The 19,615-nt window shown below is 46.8% G+C and overlaps 1 protein-coding gene across 3 annotated transcripts in view; it reads right to left on the minus strand.

Moving 5' to 3' along the window:
• The window catches only part of LY96 (lymphocyte antigen 96), a 505,337-nt gene that overhangs the window by 147,664 nt on the left and 338,058 nt on the right, over nt 1–19,615 (minus strand). The window lies entirely within an intron of this gene.

Here is a 19,615-nt window from a genome sequence, read left to right on the forward strand (position 1 = left end):
ACAATGGGACTCCCGGAGGAGGTGAAATCGGACAATGGACCCCCTTTTCAAGGGCGAGAATTCCAGGCGTATCTGGATGGACTGGGGATTAAACACCGCAAAATCACACCGTTGTGGCCGCAAGCGAACGGCGAAGTAGAGAGGCTCATGCGGACTCTCAACAGGGCACTCCGCATCGCCGTCAATGATGGCAAAGATCCGGAAGCTGCGCTGGACCAATTCCTGAGTGCTTACCGACAGACCCCGCATACCACCACCCATTGCGCACCGGCACATGTCTTGTTCAAAAGGGCACCAAGGGGCAACATCCCTGCGTCCTCTACGTGGACCCCTGAAGAGAGAGATGGTGCCGCCATCCAGGCACGGAGAACTGTCACGAACCAGAAAGCCAGTGAAAGGAGACATGCAAAACACCCCGGGTTGCAGGAAGGAGACACCGTTGTGATACACGATCGGCACCCTGGGTGGAAATTCAGAACCCCGTTTGAACCGGAAAGATGGATCGTGGAGAAAATTCGGGGAACAATGGTGACTGCCCGTCTCGCCCAACAGACCGTCACACGCAATGTGTCCTGCTTCAAAAGGATAGGGGGACCAGACGGGGTTCCCAGGGACGTCGATGAAACCATCGAGGCCGGATCAGGCGGTCAGGATGATGTAAGATCGGGGGACCAAAACTCAGAGCCCCTCCAGAACCATGACCAGCCACGAGAAGACAGACGACAACTTGTCAGGCCCCAAAGTGAGACACCCGGGTATACCTCTTCCGCCCGAGACGATGAGACAGCTCCGGCTGGAGCTGTTGGATCTCCTATCCGGCACAATCACCGATATCACCTGCGGCCCAATCCCGGGCCCAGCCAAAGACTCCGAGACTTTGTGTGCACTTCCCCTTAGCTATGTGCATGAGCAGTCTGGGACATGATCTAAATTGAAGGAGGGATGTAGAGAGCCACCCGGCCTCTTGACAACACTGTAACAATTCGCACACACGCACGCCTTCACCCTCGGGACGGGCACGCCCCGAGGTATAATAAAAGCGCGGAAGACCGCTCGGGGTCTTTCCGGCATACCCTCCAGCTAACGTGTGTGTGTCCAATTACTATAATATATCACTGTGCGTGAGGCCCTGACCTCGCCCACCACAGCATTCACTCTTTCTTCGGACGGTGCACTGACACCAAAGGCTGCACTCCTGCACACACGCCACCGGAGGCTACCTCCTCAGTCAGTCGCAGCCTCATCCACGGCAGCTTCCAGGACTCACACAGGCATACAGACCCCGCCGGAAAGCTTCGGCTTCCGCACCATAAGTGTCCTGTCTTTTCTGTTTGTTTCACTTGAGAGCCGGGCCCTTGCTAGGGTGACCATAATTTTAAAACCAAAAACCGGGATATTTCCCAAAAATAGAAGGACTACAATTTTACTTCCACACAGCGCACAGAATGACAGTGATCCTTAGCAGAGAATTACAGAAGAGACAGTAAGAACAAACATAAAATGCTATTTTTAAAACTAGTAGCATGCCTGTTAATTGAACTGACTTCTTATAACAGCAGCTAACTATCTCTGCTTTGCAAAACTTAAAAAGATACCTCCAGGCGTTTTCAGCTGACCCTCTCTAAAAACCCGGACATGAGCTTAATTTCTTGAAATTTCCTGGGACAGCTGGCGAAAAACGGGGATTGTCCGGGCAAATCCGGGACACCTGGTCACCCTAGCCCTCGCTGCCACACGCGTTTTGGGGCTGGTATCTCGGTCAACTTTTCTGGGCACTTTCACTGCAAGTTGGGCTCTCTCTCTCACTGGCTGCTCAGCGGCGCCCCCGCTCACCTCTCATTCCGGCTTTCAGAGTCAGTTCACTCGTGACCTCCTCCTTTTTTATTTTATTTTTTATTTATTTAATGCCATTTTTAGCGCGAACATTACCCGAAGGTGTCAGAGCGCTTTACATAAGAACCAGTTGCGATACATAAGGGCTTAGGATTACATGCGTTACATAAAAGATACAAACAGAAAAAAATAGCAAATCTACAGTTATAAAGTCACACAAGGAAGAGATATTCAAGGAAGGGATTCAAATGGATATACTCTAAGAGTCACATAGGAATGGTAGATAGTACACAGGTCTACTGCATATACTAGTGATTAGAGTTATCTCTATATACATAGGGAAGGGATATGAATGGATATACTCTAAGAGTCACATAGGAATGGTAGAGTACAAAGATCTACTGCATATACTAGTGATTAGAGTTATCTCTATATACATAGGGAAGGGATATGAATGGATATGCTCTAAGAGGCACATAGGAATGGTAGAGTACAAAGGTCTACTGCATATACTAGTGATTAGAGTTATCTCTATATACATATATATACAAATAGTAGATTTTCTCAGGTCAAGACCCAGAAAACCAGGAGAGCAGAGTTCCATTAAGTGGGGTAGGAGGGGGGACGCAGTCACAACACCAAGGGAGGGTAGGAGGTATACGAGGGTATGGAGAAAAGGCAAATCAGAAAAAGGAAGAAACATTTAAGGATCGTCAAGGCGGAAACGAGGAAAAAGGGCAAAGGACGAGGGGAGGGACAAGATGGCGGGTCAAGGTCCAGAGAAAAGCGGCCGAGAACAGCAGCAAAATGGCGAGCAGGGCAAAGGAAAAAACGTAAAGAAGTCCATGAGAGTGACCCAGTGAGTATGAATACCCCCACCGCCGCAGCCTTGCTCATTCCACTTTGCTGCTCGGGGGGGGCTGGGGTTGGCACCAGAGACTGCTTGCTCCGTGGTGGGGCATAGTTTCTCTTCCTTGCCGGGCGGGGGAGTGGGTAGCTACTCCACTCTCCGTCCTCCCGCTATAGGTTCACTTCCTTGCCTCCGGAGCCAGGGCTCACCTTCCGTCCCCCGTCTCCTCAGGCGTCTCTCCACTCGTGGCAGTCTGCGGCCGGCATCTACACACTCGGGAAACATCCTTTACAACAAAACTTTTACCACGCAGTGCCTTTACAACGCAACTTTTACAACGCAAACCATTACAACGCATTGCGCTGGGGGCGCTCTAGGATAGGGAATACGTTTAATTTACTGTCCAACACCTTCCCTAGTGTCCACGGGGACTGGAGTTGGAATAGTAAATTAAACTATTTACTATCCAGCGCCCCAAAGCACTATGTGTTGTAAAGGTATTCGTTGTAAATACTGCGTTGTAAAGGCATGTGATGTAAAAGTATGCGTTGTAAGGTCATACATCCACACACTCTGGCCTTGCTTGTCCTGCGTCTCCGTCACCACGGGGGCTCACTCCATCCTAGACAGCTCGGCAGCCGGCTCTTCGACGCGGGGTGGGCTACCGCTCGGCTCTTTCACCCTCGGGGCTCGTTACACGCCCGCTGGACTTCTGCTAAGTTTGGCGCCTGCTACCGGTGGTGCCCTCAGCACGGTCTACACACTTTCCCCCTCACCCCTATCCAAAAAGGCAGATGCACACGTAGGATTAGCTCGCTCCTCGCCAATGTGATAGTGCATGTAAGGTTTGGTGAGGGGCTCTAGGCCCTCATTATGCTAAGGTTTGGAATCAGACACGGACACCAGAGTAAGGGTTAGGTAATGGGCCCTGAGCACGTGCGCACAGCCCCTTTTATTGGCCAGGGTCATCTGACCTATGACGCCTGGTGGTGGGTGGGTGTTAGGTGTGCTGATACATGCAACTGAGACACTAGACCGTGTCTTACGTTACTACAGTGCAGGGCCCTAGGCCCTCATACACTAAAAGTAACCACACGGACAAAGTGTACAACTGGCCAAGAGGACCTGCGTTCGGCCTCTTTTATTGTCAGGGTCACCTGACTGGTGACTTTTGTGAGGGGTGGGTGTAAAGTGTGGATTGCAACACCATGCTGACACACTAGACCAGTGATCCGACGATCACTACAGTCTCTATGAGTCCTTCTTTGCCGGAGTTGGCCCCTTCCTAAGGGCTTGGTCCACTATCCCGTCTGTGATCAATATTATGAATTAGTGGCCCCAGAAACTGACGTAAATAGCTAGTCGGGCCTACGGATGTGCAGCATTGTTCTGTGCAGTCTAGTGCTTGGGAGGGCGGAGCCAGGAGGAGGAACAGGAGGAGCTGGGACCGGCCGGCGGGCAGTTAGAGTAGGGACAGGGAAGAGACTGGATGTGTATAATAAAGCTCCAGTAAGATACCAAGCAGTGTCTGTATTTATTTGTAGCACGATGCTACAACTGGCGACGATGGTGGGATAGGCATGACCACTGCCCACAGAATCCCACGAGAGTGCCCTGTCCCATGCAGCATCGAGGAAAGGAGAACGCTGCCGTGTGGAGCTGCCGCCTGAAGAAACAGGCCAGCAGCAGGTGACCTTCTCCCCAAGCCAGACGACGAAGGGAGCACGAAGGAACCGGGAAAACGAGCGCCAGAGCGCCTGGAGGAGAAGCGCTCGTTCGCGCCAAAACGCGACTCACGCGTGATGCGTGGGAATCGGCGTGCCCTGAAAGAGCAGAAGTCGGGAGCCCACTCCGACTCTGCCTAGCGCCCCGCAGTGGTGAGGATCGCCGTGGAAGAGGGCGCTGCCCCCAAGAAGGCCAGCCGGTAAGCGCTGTCGAGCGCAGGGAAACGGAACTTGAGCGCGCCCCGACATCGGGACCTCACGCCCGATGCGTGAGCTTCGGCGCGCTGTCGCCGAGTGAGCGCGAAGCGAAAAGAAGCAAGGTGGGAGCCCACCCCAACCTTACCTGAACGTGCTGGCTGTGGACAGGTGTGGAGAACTGGAGAGGTGCTGGTGTTCCTAGGACCGGCAGCCGGTGAGTCCTGTTTTGAATCAGACAGGGTCTGAATGGACAGAGAGAAAGTCTCGTGTGAACTGGGATGTCAGAGACGGTGGCCATTTTGAAGTCAGGCGGCCACAAGGACAGACCCTGTGCAGTGTGAGAGCGGCCATCTTTGAGTCAGGCAGTGCCAAGTTAACAAACCTTGATCAATGCAAAAGTAAGATAAACAAACAAGCACGAGTCAGTGCAAGGAAGAAGCAGCAGACAAGCACGGGCAAAGCCACAAGTAAGATAAGCAAACAAGCACAGACACATGCAAGAGCAAGATAGAAGCGATATGTAGACACAAATGATCACGAGCAAATGTAAGGAGTATAATAAGAAAACAAACCCAAGCCAACGCAAGAGACGTAATAAGGAAACATAAACAAGCACCAGGAAAGACGAGGACAAATACAAACAAGCACGAGTGAATGCAGAGAGTGAACCAGAAAACAAGCAGTGACAAATGTAAGTGAACTGCAAGGACAGGCATTGGCAAGTCTAAAGGAACAATCAGAGGCAAAGGTATAGAACCAAGCACTGGCAAAAGCAAATGCGCGAACACTGACAAACGTGAAGAGAACAAGCACATGCAAAGGAAAGGGTGAAACAAGCCCGAGCAAACACAAGAGCTAACAACACAAGCAAGCATGAGCAAAGACAAGTACCAGACAAGTACCAAAGTAAACTTCAGCACCACGTGAAGACAAATAGCTACGAAAGCAGAAGAAGTCAAGAAAACAAATGATCCAGAAGCAGGAGCAAACAAATATAAAAGAAGTCTTCTCCCGTCAACTAAGTGACTGGTTAATCTGCATTAGTTTGGAACGAAACGCAAGAACACTGACAACGTTGCCACGTATCATTGCGGAAGCACCACCGACCACCTGCAGTTAGCACGCAACACCAAGGAAAGCGGGAATTCGCAGAGCCACGAGTCACGTATGGTGCAGCTGAATGGTGGCCAGTTGACCTCAGGAAATCCATATCCAACTCACAGAAGCATACCGAGACAGTCGTGCCAAGGGCGGACAACATACAGTATTCACCCGGGAGCGGCGAACCGTACCACAATTCAAAGGAGGAAACAGTCCTGTGACATCGGCATGCCAGCACATTCCACCATCATGTTGGTGAAAGAAGAAACACATACATCGAGCCCCTGCATTGGAGTGCCGCCCCCAGTGACACAGACCAGCGACCAGAGTTTGGGTCCAGAATGGAACCGGTGGCTGGAGTCACTGGATGCATTCCTGGACGTGATTGGAGAGCGAAGAGATAGTAAACGTCTACTACTACTACTCCAATTGGTGGGTCACGAAGGCCGACGCCTGATCAGAACCTTCTCAGCAAAGGATACCGGAACATATACGAAACTCAAAAAGGCGTTATGTGCTCATTTCATCACAAAGGAAGATGTCGATCATGAACGCATTGTTTTCAATGCAGCACGGCGGGAACCAGGAGAATCCTTATCAAACTTTGCAACGCGGTTACACAAGTTGGTACGATACTGTCAATTCAACACATTCACAAATGAGGAAGCTATCCGCCTGTGGGTGATTGAAAGCTGTTCAGAACCGGACGCACAGCGCAAGATACTTCAAAGGCAATTCTCGTTGAAGGAAATTGTCAGGAGGGCCAAAGCTGGAGAGCAAGCCGAAACAAGAGAATTGTCAAGAGAGTTGCACATCAACGCAAGAAGAGAAGATAAGCGAAAGGAGACCTCCCTCAGGTCTGAGCATAAGATTCAAGAGGCAACTGAAATCAGAAAAAGGAAGGGCGAAGGTAGACTAGAGACAAGACAGTGGGAGAGGCAAAGTGACATAAAACACTCCGAGTCAACAACGCGAAGACAAAAGACTGGGATGATCCAGAGTCATGTCAGCCTCACAGACATAACCTCAGGGAGTTATTCAACTTCAAGGAGTCACTTAGCAAATGACACAAACTATTCTGAAGTAGAGTCAAGTGAGATAGCTCACAGGGATGGAAACGATGTCAGCCTACTCAACGAACATGAAGAAAAGACAAGCTATGGAATATCGGACCAGTCATGTCAACTCTGGGAGCCGGTACACGAGCACACCCGAGCAATCTGCGGGTCACCGACCTTCACAGACAAATCCGAAGAAACATGCAGTCGTAGAAAACACCACTCCCCGGACACAGACATCAGGGCTCCCAGCGAGCCAGAAGACGAAAGAGACCTCACAAAACTGGGTGATTCACTCCGACACCAGAAAGTGAGAGGCAAGTACACTCAGGACACCCATGAAAGTGAGGGAACTGAGAGGAGACTAGCAACATCATACGAGAAGGGCAGCAACGAAAAGCCTCGCGATCGAACAAAAGAAATACACGCTTGGCTTTCAGACAATCATTTTACTGTAACAGCATGGAAGACATGGCGAGACACCTACCCCAAGAAGTGTCCCACGAACGACTCTAAAACTGAGAGTCGTTTGTCACAGCCGACCAGTTCAAGAAGTGCATCTGTCCAAACACATTTGAAAGAAGGGTCTCGTAGAAAAGCAACAAGAGATCTCTCTGATTCAGAGGACAGGTCGGTACAATCACTGAGGTCAACAGAATTAAGTTCACGACAACGTCCATGGCACCGATCACCTGAACGGACCTTAAACTCAGAGACTACTTCACTCATCCAAAACGGCATATTGCACGCAGATGTCTCGGAACATTTGATTACCCCGTCAAGCAACTTGTCCTGTCTGTCGCAGTCATATCCGGACTTGAGGAGGATACCGTCACCCCTGACGGGGTTTGCGAGGCTGACTCCAAGAGTTGTCAGAAAAGGGGCAGCCATATGGGGCACTGCACATTGGCGTGGGAAAGGACTGTCTCATCACTCCGTCAAGGAGACAAGGTGTGTTGGCAAAGATGGGTCCGCATCGCGGAGACAAGAGGGGACGAGAACTGAACTTGCCCATACTCCCATGCTCGAAGAGTTCAACATCTACAAACGCAAGTGGGAGCAGATAGAATCAATAGGATCTGAAAACCCCGTGCTCAATGAGTTCAACATCTACGAATGCGGGTGGGAGCCGAGAGGATCAATAAAATCTGCAGATGAGTCCCGCAACCGAACCAAGACACTCGGTGCTCTATCCTCCAACATGCAGGATCGTGAGCACGAGAGCATTGATGCCCCTGACCGAATGGGTAAAGGAAGTGAACTCACAAGCGGATGCTCAGGTAAACATGTGTCACAATGGAGAACGGACTGCCACTGCCACGCCGAGATACCAGTAGTTACACAGCAGAACGAAACCGTGATACCTGTGGAATCTGGGAACAAGCCGTTCACGCACGATATCTCACGCTTTCAAGAACGCGTTCCCGTAGTCAAAGTTGTTTGTGGTGAGACAATCGAAAGATCGACCAAAGACAGACCCATCACTGATTCAACCTTGCTGATGCTTGAAGACAGGACTGAGTCTGAGTTCATGCATAGAGACACCCTCCTGTGGCCCACACAGACTGTTTGCCGACTCATGGGGCCGAGTGGACAATTGCGAACTTGGTAGAAGTTAATTTCATTTTGTTAAGAAAGGGGGAGATGTAGCATTGTTCTGTGCAGTCTAGTGCTTGGGAGGGCGTAGCCAGGAGGAGGAACAGGAGGAGCTGGGACCGGCCGGCGGGCAGTTAGAGTAGGGACAGGGAAGAGACTGGATGTGTACAATAAAGCTCCAGTAAGATACCAAGCAGTGTCTGTATTTATTTGTAGCACGATGCTACAGGATGCGCCCTAGATCAGCCATGGGTGGCCAGCTTGAATTGCGTGCTCTCGCGTTTCCTACATTTATTATTTCTGAAATTCTAAAAAACGCTTGAATAATGCACTGGAATTAGCGCTGTACATTGACAGCTCTCTTCCCTTCAAATCATATATTTTCTCTATTTTTCCAATGTACTTTTGTCAACGTTACCTTTAAACTTCATTCCAACCATGCACATCCCGAAATGTAACTGCTACAATTAGAGACGTTTTTTTACAACTGTCTTCCTTAACTGACTTCTACATTAACATTCTGGAATGGCCATGTGGAAAATGCCCAGCTCAACAAAGTGTAGAATTGTAATTAAAGCTCATATCAAAACACTGTGTAAAGAGAAACACTCGTTTCACACAGGGCATTAAAACAGAGTAATGGAATTTGTATGTTTTGATTGACTGCCATCAATTTAGGCATTTTAACCCAAAAAAGGTGAGATGAACAATAAAAGTTCTCATGTTTAAATGTTGTCTTTCACATCCTATTCTTGTCCTGTTTCTTAGAATTCAAATTGAATTTGTATCAATTGAAAATGTTTAGTTTGCTCGAGCATATTCGTAAGGAGTTATATTAAAATGTATTCACCATTTTCTGCCCTACAGCGCCATCAAGTGTAGTATTACAGTACTGAACTCTTTTTACAGCACTATAAAACATCTAAAGAAGAGAAACATACTTGGTGATTGTTCATCTCATACATTTATAATACATTATATATGAAAGATGCAGTAATCTTTGAGTGCAGAAAGGAACAATTACATATCTGCGTTGAATTTTTCTAACTCTCTGTCTCCACTTCATTTATTAGTAGGAATCTTTTCAATTGGAAACACGTGAATTTCTGTTTTATCATCATGATGCTCTCTCTGGGGCAGATTTAGGAGCCCCTTGCGCCACTTTTACGTCACTTTTCCCATGTCAAAAGTGACGCAAATGTGGTGCAAGGGGCTTGTAAATCTGCCCCTCTGTGTATATGTTCTGCAAGCACATATTTAAAGTTTTACTTTGTACTATTTCAAAGTGTTCTCTAATATCCGGTTTGCGTAAAGGTGGATAGCGTTCCTCTATACAATTAAAACCAGGAGCAAATTATGCTATGTACAACAAAAATAATAAGGCTGTTCATGAATAACATGACCTGAAATTTAAATTTCTGTTTAGCTATACTTTCAAAACTTTTTAATGATTTGTGCACATTTTGCATATTGTACGGCATCGGAATAAAAAGTATCCATCTTGAAATGGGGGAAGACAGCAAATGTCTGGGTCATCGTGGGAGACGAAATGTGATCTGGTTGCTAACAATGTCACCTAAATTTGGTAGCTTTCTGAATCCAGCACATTTAATTAATTTAATTCAGTGTTTCATGTAAGCATGCGCCCGTGATTGCTTAAGATTTTACAGATTTTTATTACATTTCAGAAGAAATGGAAACAGAATATGCCTCTCAAAAACGTAAGATGAATAACAATTTAACCCATGCATCAGTCAAGCTTTATTAAGCTACACAAATAATAAATGTGAATGTCCTGTTTGATTACCATATTTAACAAACATTTGCAAAACGAATACGCCTTACCTTTGAAATGCATTAGCTACCCTTTTGGCTTTGCCAATGCTTGCTGTTGATGCAGCATTGGTTAAAATATGCTTTTTAAAGTTTGTTGCTGCTTCTACACAGCTTTGGCAAATAAAATGTCTGACTCAGCATGATGATGTCCACAAGCGCCTGCATCAACATGAATGCACAAGTAATTGTGAAGACACTGCAGCATTCATTTTTGTACTTTTAATTTATTATTCCAAGATGGTTGGTGCCAATCTTGCAGTAGAACAGTAAACAGTTAATAAAAGCTCATTATCAAGAAAATTGAGATAATACTACTTAATAGAGACCTCCTGAACATGTTGGTAGAAGAATATCGAGGACTGAATATAGTGAAAAATATATCAAAAGGTAAGTAAATTTAGGGAAGTGTAGATTTACTAGGTAATGAGACAGAATATTGAGGCAAAACATTCGAACCACATTAATATAGAGTGAGAAATATCGTGGCATGGAAATATCGAGTGCAAGAACATCGTTGTCAAGAATATCGATTTGAAGGTAAGTAATATAGATTTTAAAAATATAGAAGTCAATAATGTCGTTTGCAAAATATAGTTGTGTAAAATATCTATGTTTTAATTAGTGTTATGTATTTTAGCATAGATTTTAAATGTGTCATATAATGTTTTGTATAAGTATTGTTTATATTTTTTAATATATGTGTTACATTTCTAGTAGTTATTACATTTTATTTAATTACATTTTGCGTCTTTTGTGGGTTGTCGGTTTATAGGAAAATATGGTGGGAAGTAATTTAATTATAATAAATTAATGATTATTTTGTATTTAATTATATTTAATTGATATTTAATAGAGTTAATTGTGCTTTTAACTTCTTTTGGTTACATTGTATGTGTGGGTTGTGGTGTTTATAGGGGTTAAAGGTGGGAAGTAGTTTATTTTTAATTCGGTATTAGGCATTAAATAATATTAATGAATTAATTTACAATTAATTATGGTAATTGGGTAATTTTTTAAGTGCAGGTTGTGAGGCTAATGGGGAAAGGGTGGGAAGTCATTTATTTTTAAATAATTAATAATTAGTTGGTAAATAATATAAATAACTTAATTTATCATTAATTATGGTAATTGCTTAATAAAACAAATTTGGGTGTGGGTTTGGGTTTATAGGGGTAAAGGGAGGGGGAAAAATGTTATTTTACTTAATTTATAAATAGTTGTTCAATACTATTAGTTATTTAATTGAAAATGTATTTTAATTGTGTAATTAATGTTTTTACAGTTCAATTTTAGGTGCAGGTTGTGGGGATTATGGGGTAAATGGTGGGAATTTAATCAATTTTAACACATTATAATGTGGTTTTTAATTAATAATACTTATTTACTGAGCAAAGATATAGAGGGGGGAAAACATGGCGGCCGGCTAGGTAGCAGGTCGCGGATGTCAGGAGCAGTGGCGGTGCCTGAGGGGTGATTATCGGTAGTGAACAATACCGAGTGCAGATGAAAGAAAGCGCTTACTTTCGTGATGATATGGGCTGTGGCTGGAAAGCACTCATTGTGATAACGCTAGGACTGTGAGGCTGTTTTGTTTAGCGGCTTCTCTCGGCGTATGGCGGCGGCTGGGTCGGAGACCTCCGTGCAGTTGTGGGCGGAGAACGAGGAGGAGTCGCGTCTCCCAGCGGGACCGCGGAGCGGGAGCTGGGGAAGGGTGGCTCTGGAAATCAGCAGAGGACGCCGAATGATAGCAAGAATTGGAACGCGAACGAGTGGAGGTCGGGGAAGAGGAGAGGAGCCCTTGGATAAGATTGTGAAGGTAAAAGGTGGTGAGGATTTGGTGGGAGACACTCAGACATTGATTAGTTTGGAACAGCCGAGGAGTGAGGGACAAATTAAAAAATTGGCGGCAGGGCGTTCGAGGTATTTACTAAGGAGTATTAAATCAGATGTTAATGAACCTGCTCTGGGTAAATTAAAAACGCTACAAAAGAATCTTAAGAAGTGCTCCATTAAAGAAGCTAAAAATACCAAGACAGGAGAGCTGGCTTTAAAAAAAGAGACAAAGAAAGGAAAACAAAAGGGGCCTGAATACAAGGTAGCTACAACCCCATCACTCAATACATATTTTAAGCCAGTTCCTAAAGTACTGGTTTTGAAACCTCATCATACAATGTCAACTCAGGATACCATCTCTGATAAAGGTGCAGAATCAGCACAGTGTATACTTAACGGCTCAGAGGGACAGGATTGGTCCGCGCATGAAACTCAAAATCCCTTCCAGGCTTTGGCAATCGAGTTGGAAGAAGAAGAGGGAGTAGCTACGCAAATGACTGTAGAGATGACTGATGTAGAGACTTGACAACAGTCGAATATAACACTAGTATCTGATGGTGTTGCAGGGGCGGTAGGAGGAGTAAGTGAGGAAGTGCTTGAAAGAGGGAACGTTGTAGGAAAAGCAGATGAAGGGATACCCTCAGTTATAACAGTGAAAATGACAACAGGGGAAATTTCGACACCCCAGGAAGATTTGGAAAAGATGCAGAAACCTCTCCAGCAGAACAATTCAGACCCCTCAGATGTGCCTGTGCTAGCATCGCTAAGGAAATTGGAGAGGGATATCCATTTGGGCTTCGAAGCCTCAAAGAAAAATCAGGAGCGTATAAGTGCTACATGTAGCCTACTAGAGGATAAACTTGATAAACTGAGTACTCGTACAGAAGTGCTTGAGACTAAGCATGGGCGTAAAATCTGCTCCGCTCGCGGATTTTTCGGATTTTCGGCAAATTCGCAATCCGCGAACTCTCGCGAATTTGTCGAAAATCCGTGAATCCGCTCGCGGCGGATTTTTTGCTTGGTTGCGGCGCGCGGCGTGGTGCACGGCGTTCACTTTCCGTCATTTTAGCGTTTGCCGAGTTGTTTTTCTTTGCGAGTGACGCGCCATTTTAGATCTTGCTGCGTGTTCCCGCGGGAGTTTGTCGCCCGCGAATACGTACTCGCGGCTTGCCACCTTGCACAGCACACCTCGCGAGAGTTAGCAATTGCGAACACGTAGTTGCGGCGGAAAGGAACAATCTCGCACTTGCGAAATAGAGATTTTGCAATTTCGCACAAGAAAATCACCAGCAAACAGGATAAACCTTCAGAAAATTATGATTTTTATCAGAATCACTCCTCAGGTTGACATTTGCATGGCCTTTTTTTTTGCAAGGAGTCCATTTGGGGGGGGGGGGGGAAGGAAGTGCCCCACAGTCTCCAACTTCCTGTTCCTGTCCAGCAGGCTCCTCCCAGTGCTTTGTCCATCTCCTGGTCACTTTCATTTGGATCTGGAGCTGGAAGGATTACTTTTTGTGGGTGCTGCTGGATATTTGGATTTGAGGCCTTTTTGACTGTCTTTGGATCACTTTTGGATTAGAAATCAACTTTCACAAGTAAGTTTGTTTGGGGCATTACAGTTGCTGCAAGTACAATTTTTGAACTTTTTCAGAAAATTAAATAAATTATATTGTGGGTAGCCACAGTATCCAGTAGGACCAGGGTTGGTTATGGGTGCATGATACAACTGTTTTGTTGAATTTAAACACCATTGAGGCCATGGATGGGCTGGGATTGTGCAGATTTTATTGTTTTTTGTCGTTTTTTTGGGCCTGCTGGTGTGGCCCTTTGCCCAGGGGTGGTGAGTGAGTGTTGCATGGGCCTAGTCTTTCTGTGGGGTGTCTTCTTGAATTTAAACATAATTGAGGCCATGGATGGGCTGGGATTGTGCTTATTTTATTGTTTTTTGTCGTTTTTGGGGGGCTGCTGGTGTGGCCTTTTGCTTGCCCAGGGGTGGTGGTGGTGCATGGACTGAGTGTGCCTGTGGTGTGGTCTCACTCTCTTTGATGTAAACATCATGGATGGCATTGGATTGTGGTGATTTCTGGCTGTTTTTCTGTTTTTTGGGGGTGTACTACTGTTGATGTGGACTGGCCATGTGGGTGGTGGTGGTGGCCATCTTGAGTGCTGGCTGGTACAGGCAACATGTGCTTGGGGTGTAAGGGGGCCATTTTGAGGAGAGGCAGTGTCTGAGGCCTGCACTTATTTTGCCTACTTTTCATCCCTTATGCCCAGGGGTAGTGAGTGTTGCATGGGCCTAGTGTTTCTGAGGGGTGTCTTCTTGAATTTAAACACCATTGAGGCCATGGATGGGCTGGGATTGTGCAGATTTTATTGTTTTTTGTCGTTTTTTTGGGCCTGCTGGTGTGGCCCTTTGCCCAGGGGTGGTGAGTGAGTGTTGCATGGGCCTAGTCTTTCTGTGGGGTGTCTTCTTGAATTTAAACATAATTGAGGCCATGGATGGGCTGGGATTGTGCTTATTTTATTGTTTTTTGTCGTTTTTGGGGGGCTGCTGGTGTGGCCTTTTGCTTGCCCAGGGGTGGTGGTGGTGCATGGACTGAGTGTGCCTGTGGTGTGGTCTCACTCTCTTTGATGTAAACATCATGGATGGCATTGGATTGTGGTGATTTCTGGCTGTTTTTCTGTTTTTTGGGGGTGTACTACTGTTGATGTGGACTGGCCATGTGGGTGGTGGTGGTGGCCATCTTGAGTGCTGGCTGGTACAGGCAACATGTGCTTGGGGTGTAAGGGGGCCATTTTGAGGAGAGGCAGTGTCTGAGGCCTGCACTTATTTTGCCTACTTTTCATCCCTTATGCCCAGGGGTAGTGAGTGTTGCATGGGCCTAGTGTTTCTGAGGGGTGTCTTCTTGATTTTAAACACCATTGAGGCCATGGATGGGCTGGGATTGTGCAGATTTTATTGTTTTTTGTCGTTTTTTTGGGCCTGCTGGTGTGGCCCTTTGCCCAGGGGTGGTGAGTGAGTGTTGCATGGGCCTAATCTTTCTGTGGGGTGTCTTCTTGAATTTAAACATAATTGAGGCCATGGATGGGCTGGGATTGTGCTTATTTTATTGTTTTTTGTCGTTTTTGGGGGGCTGCTGGTGTGGCCTTTTGCTTGCCCAGGGGTGGTGGTGGTGCATGGACTGAGTGTGCCTGTGGTGTGGTCTCACTCTCTTTGATGTAAACATCATGGATGGCATTGGATTGTGGTGATTTCTGGCTGTTTTTCTGTTTTTTGGGGGTGTACTACTGTTGATGTGGACTGGCCATGTGGGTGGTGGTGGTGGCCATCTTGAGTGCTGGCTGGTACAGGCAACATGTGCTTGGGGTGTAAGGGGGCCATTTTGAGGAGAGGCAGTGTCTGAGGCATGCACTTATTTTGCCTACTTTTCATCCCTTATGCCCAGGGGTAGTGAGTGTTGCATGGGCCTAGTGTTTCTGAGGGGTGTCTTCTTGAATTTAAACACCATTGAGGCCATGGATGGGCTGGGATTGTGCAGATTTTATTGTTTTTTGTCGTTTTTTTGGGCCTGCTGGTGTGGCCCTTTGCCCAGGGGTGGTGAGTGAGTGTTGCATGGGCCTAGTCTTTCTGTGGGGTGGCTTCTTGAATTTAAACATAATTGAGGCCATGGATGGGCTGGGATTGTGCTTATTTTATTGTTTTTTGTCGTTTTTGGGGGGCTGCTGGTGTGGCCTTTTGCTTGCCCAGGGGTGGTGGTGGTGCATGGACTGAGTGTGCCTGTGGTGTGGTCTCACTCTCTTTGATGTAAACATCATGGATGGCATTGGATTGTGGTGATTTCTGGCTGTTTTTCTGTTTTTTGGGGGTGTACTACTGTTGATGTGGACTGGCCATGTGGGTGGTGGTGGTGGCCATCTTGAGTGCTGGCTGGTACAGGCAACATGTGCTTGGGGTGTAAGGGGGCCATTTTGAGGAGAGGCAGTGTCTGAGGCATGCACTTATTTTGCCTACTTTTCATCCCTTATGCCCAGGGGTAGTGAGTGTTGCATACTTGCATGTCCCTAGTCTTTCTGTGGGGTGTCTTCAATGTAAACATCATGGATGGCATGGGATTGTGCTAATTTTTCTGTGTTTTGTCGATTTTTTGGGGTGTATAACTGAACTGATGTTCCTCTGTCTTCCATTGCTTTTAGGTGCACAAGGAGACTCAATAGAACCACCAGTGCCAGGAAGAAGTCCTGCAGCGGTGTGTGCAGCATAACGTCACGCGACGTCACGTCTGGACACAGAACCCTCTGCAACTCGTGCAACTGCTGCCTGCTGACCTGCTCTGAAGAAGATGGCCCCAAAAAAAGTAACCCGTAGCTCCTCTAGCAAGAAAGATGCCAGTAAGGAGCAGAAGAAGCAAGTTACCAAGGACACTGGTGTGCCGCCCGCCCCTTTTTTTGGGAGTAAAAAGAAAAGTATGCCTGCAGCAGCTGCAGCGGGATCTGCTGGGGACCAAGCTGGCAGCAGCACCCCCGCTCCATTGGGCTCAGTGCCACCACCACCACCACGCCAACTTAAGTCCAAGCCCTTGAGTGCTGCAGAGGCAGCCAGTATACTTCTTCAATCACCATCGACCAGTGATGTTGGCTCATCGCAAGAAACCAGCAGCAATGTCTCTCAATCAACACAGGTTGTTGTAGCTCATCTGACGAGTGTTGAACAACCACAGCCGCAACAACAATCACATGTGCAAGTACAAGCCCAAGTACATGTGGAAGGAGAGGCAGCGCAAGGAGATGCGCAAGCAGAGGTGCATGGAGGGTCACAACAAGTGCCCACAATAGTTGTTCCTCCCGAAGTAGGGGCACATCAGGAAATCGACAATCAAGGCGAGGTATCATTTGAGGAAGCCACTCCTCCTGATGATCCTTCATTGTCTTCCACACCCCTAGCAAGGAAGAGATCAAGGGTGGTGTCTACATCCTCTTCAAGCACACCTCCTTCTGATGATACGGATCAAACTTGGGAACAAACAAAGGTAGTTAAGCGTAAAAGGAAGCTCGTCCAAAGTCTCAGAGTTATGGAGTGTGATGAGTCTCAACAAGAAGTGGCGGATACTGCTGCTGATGAAGACTCTGCCAACGACGACCCAGTCATCATAAAGGTCACTGCAGCCCCAGCGGGCATGCAGCAAACAGACATTTTGACCCTAGCCCGAAGAGCTGCTGAGCGTGATGATGATGTTGTCGATGAGGAGGCAGTGGAAACACCACAATCATTGGAGTTAAGTAGTACACCAACTCGTCCCGCTTCCATATTTCTTTCGGGCAAGAAGAGACCTCCGTCAACCTCGACCTTAATTAGTGGCGGTGAAAGTGCAAAACGTACAAAAGTTGGGCAATCCACATCCTCCACTTCATCTGGCATTAGCTTCATGACCACCACCACCAGTATCGCCGCCTCCTCCATGTCCCACAGACACTTCAAGTCCCCAGTTTGGGACTTCTTTACTGTTTGTCCAAAAAATCCAAAGTTTGCCATTTGTACCATTTGTAAGCAAGCAGTTAGTCGTGGTAAGCCAGGTACCAACTATGGTACCGGAGGCCAGAGAGGTCATCTTAGGAGACAGCACACTGTCAAATGGTTTGCGCACCTAGATGCGATCAAGAAAGGCCAAATTCAAGGAAACGTTGATGTTTCATCTGATGATGACGAGCAGGAAGAAGACGTGTCAAACACTTCCCTTACACCCAGTACCCCTGTCAGCAGCACACCCAATGTGAGGCACACTAAGAGTGTTGGAGCGAGTGAGACACCAACGCACAAAAGTTCACCAGCGAGCAAAATTGGGTCAACGAAGTCATTATCAGCCCGTAAATGCTTGGTCCAGGGCAACATTAGAACAATGCTTACTTCAGACGTGCCATATGAACGCAACCACCCACTGACGCGTCTGTATAACACTAAGCTGGCTAAAATGCTAGCTGTGGACCTTCTACCTTTTTCTTTTGTAGAAGCGGTAGGTTTTCTTGAATTAGTGGCAACGCTCTGCCCTAAATGGAAGGTTCCGAGCCGGTTCTATTTTGCCAAAGTTGCGGATCCAGCACTACATGAAGATGTGCTGCAGGCGATTGGGGCAGCTTTGCAGAAGAGTGCTGTTCACACAATACATCTGACAACAGACATGTGGACCAGTGGCGCAGGCGCTGATTACATGTGCATCACTGGACACTGGGTCTCTTTTTCAGGTGTTTTAGCAAAGCTAAACGCAGGTGTTGACCCGGACAAAGTTTTCAAAGCTGCTCGGAAGCATGCAACACTAGCCATGTTTGGCTTGGAGAAAAGTCACACAGCAGAAAACCTTTTGGAAGAGTTTAACAAAAAGGTCTTGAAAATGCTATCCCCCCTAAAACTCAAGATTGGTTATGTTTCCACGGATAATGGCGCCAATGTAGTTAAGGCCATGCAGATAGGTGACCATGTTAGAGTGCCGTGTTTGGCGCACTGTATCAACCTGGTAGTTCAAAAATTCTTGAGTGATAAAGACAGTACAGCGTTCGAGGTAATGGCCACCTGCCGCAAAATGTGCAACCATTTCAGCCATTCTTTTAAGGCCCGGAAGCATCTGCGGAGACTGCTATTTCAACGTGGAATGCCAGTGAAAGCACTCATCCAGGAGGTGGCAACACGTTGGAACTCAACCTTCTACATGCTTGAGCGTCTGTATGAGCAGTATACGGTACTCGATCACTATTTCTTCACAGAGGGTACATCTCAGAAGGAGGACCTGCGGATGAGTGCGGCGCAATGGGACATAGTTAAAAGCCTGACAGACATGCTTCGTCCTTTTGAGTTCTTCACGCGTGCAGTCAGCCAGGAGGACTGTAATTTGGGAAAAGCTATCCCATTGTTGTGCATGCTGGAGCACCAACTGATGGCGGTGTCTTCTGAGTTTGAAAAAGATGTACAAAAAAAAGACCATTTTATTTTGTCTGAGAAATTATTAGAGCGCCTACGTGGTGATGAACGTCTTCAAAAGATCAAGTCAGATCAGCATTACATTTGTGCTACTATTCTGGATCCACGCTACAAAAAGGCGCTGGCAGGCGAAGCATTCTTTCCTTTTGCTGATGCAGATGTTCAAAAGTACAAACATTGGTTAGCCTGGTCAGCCAAGAGGTTTGAAAAAGAACGGCAGGTTATTGAAGGAGAAGCCAGTACATCAGAATCAGCATCAGCAGGCCATCCCCAGTCACAAGAATCCACTTCTGCACCTGTGGCTGGGGCACAAGTGACCTCTCAGCCGTTAAAGACACCGGCAACTGGATCATCTGCACCACACACAACAAAAACAGTGGCTGTTGTAGAGGATTGGCTAAGTTTGCTTGGGTATGGTTCTCGAAAAAATGTCACAGCCACAGCAAAAAGTAAGCAAAGTGGAGGAACCGTTGCTGACCTTGAGTCGATGGTGCAGGACTATCTGAATGACTCAACAGTGGTCTTTCTTAATGATGAGCCATTGCAGTATTGGCATGGCAAAAAACAATTGTGGCCACAGCTCTTCAACCTGGCTATAAACTATTTGTCTTGCCCACTC

This window comes from Lissotriton helveticus, chromosome 4_1, assembly GCF_964261635.1.
Source record: "Lissotriton helveticus chromosome 4_1, aLisHel1.1, whole genome shotgun sequence".
NCBI lineage: Eukaryota > Metazoa > Chordata > Amphibia > Caudata > Salamandridae > Lissotriton > Lissotriton helveticus.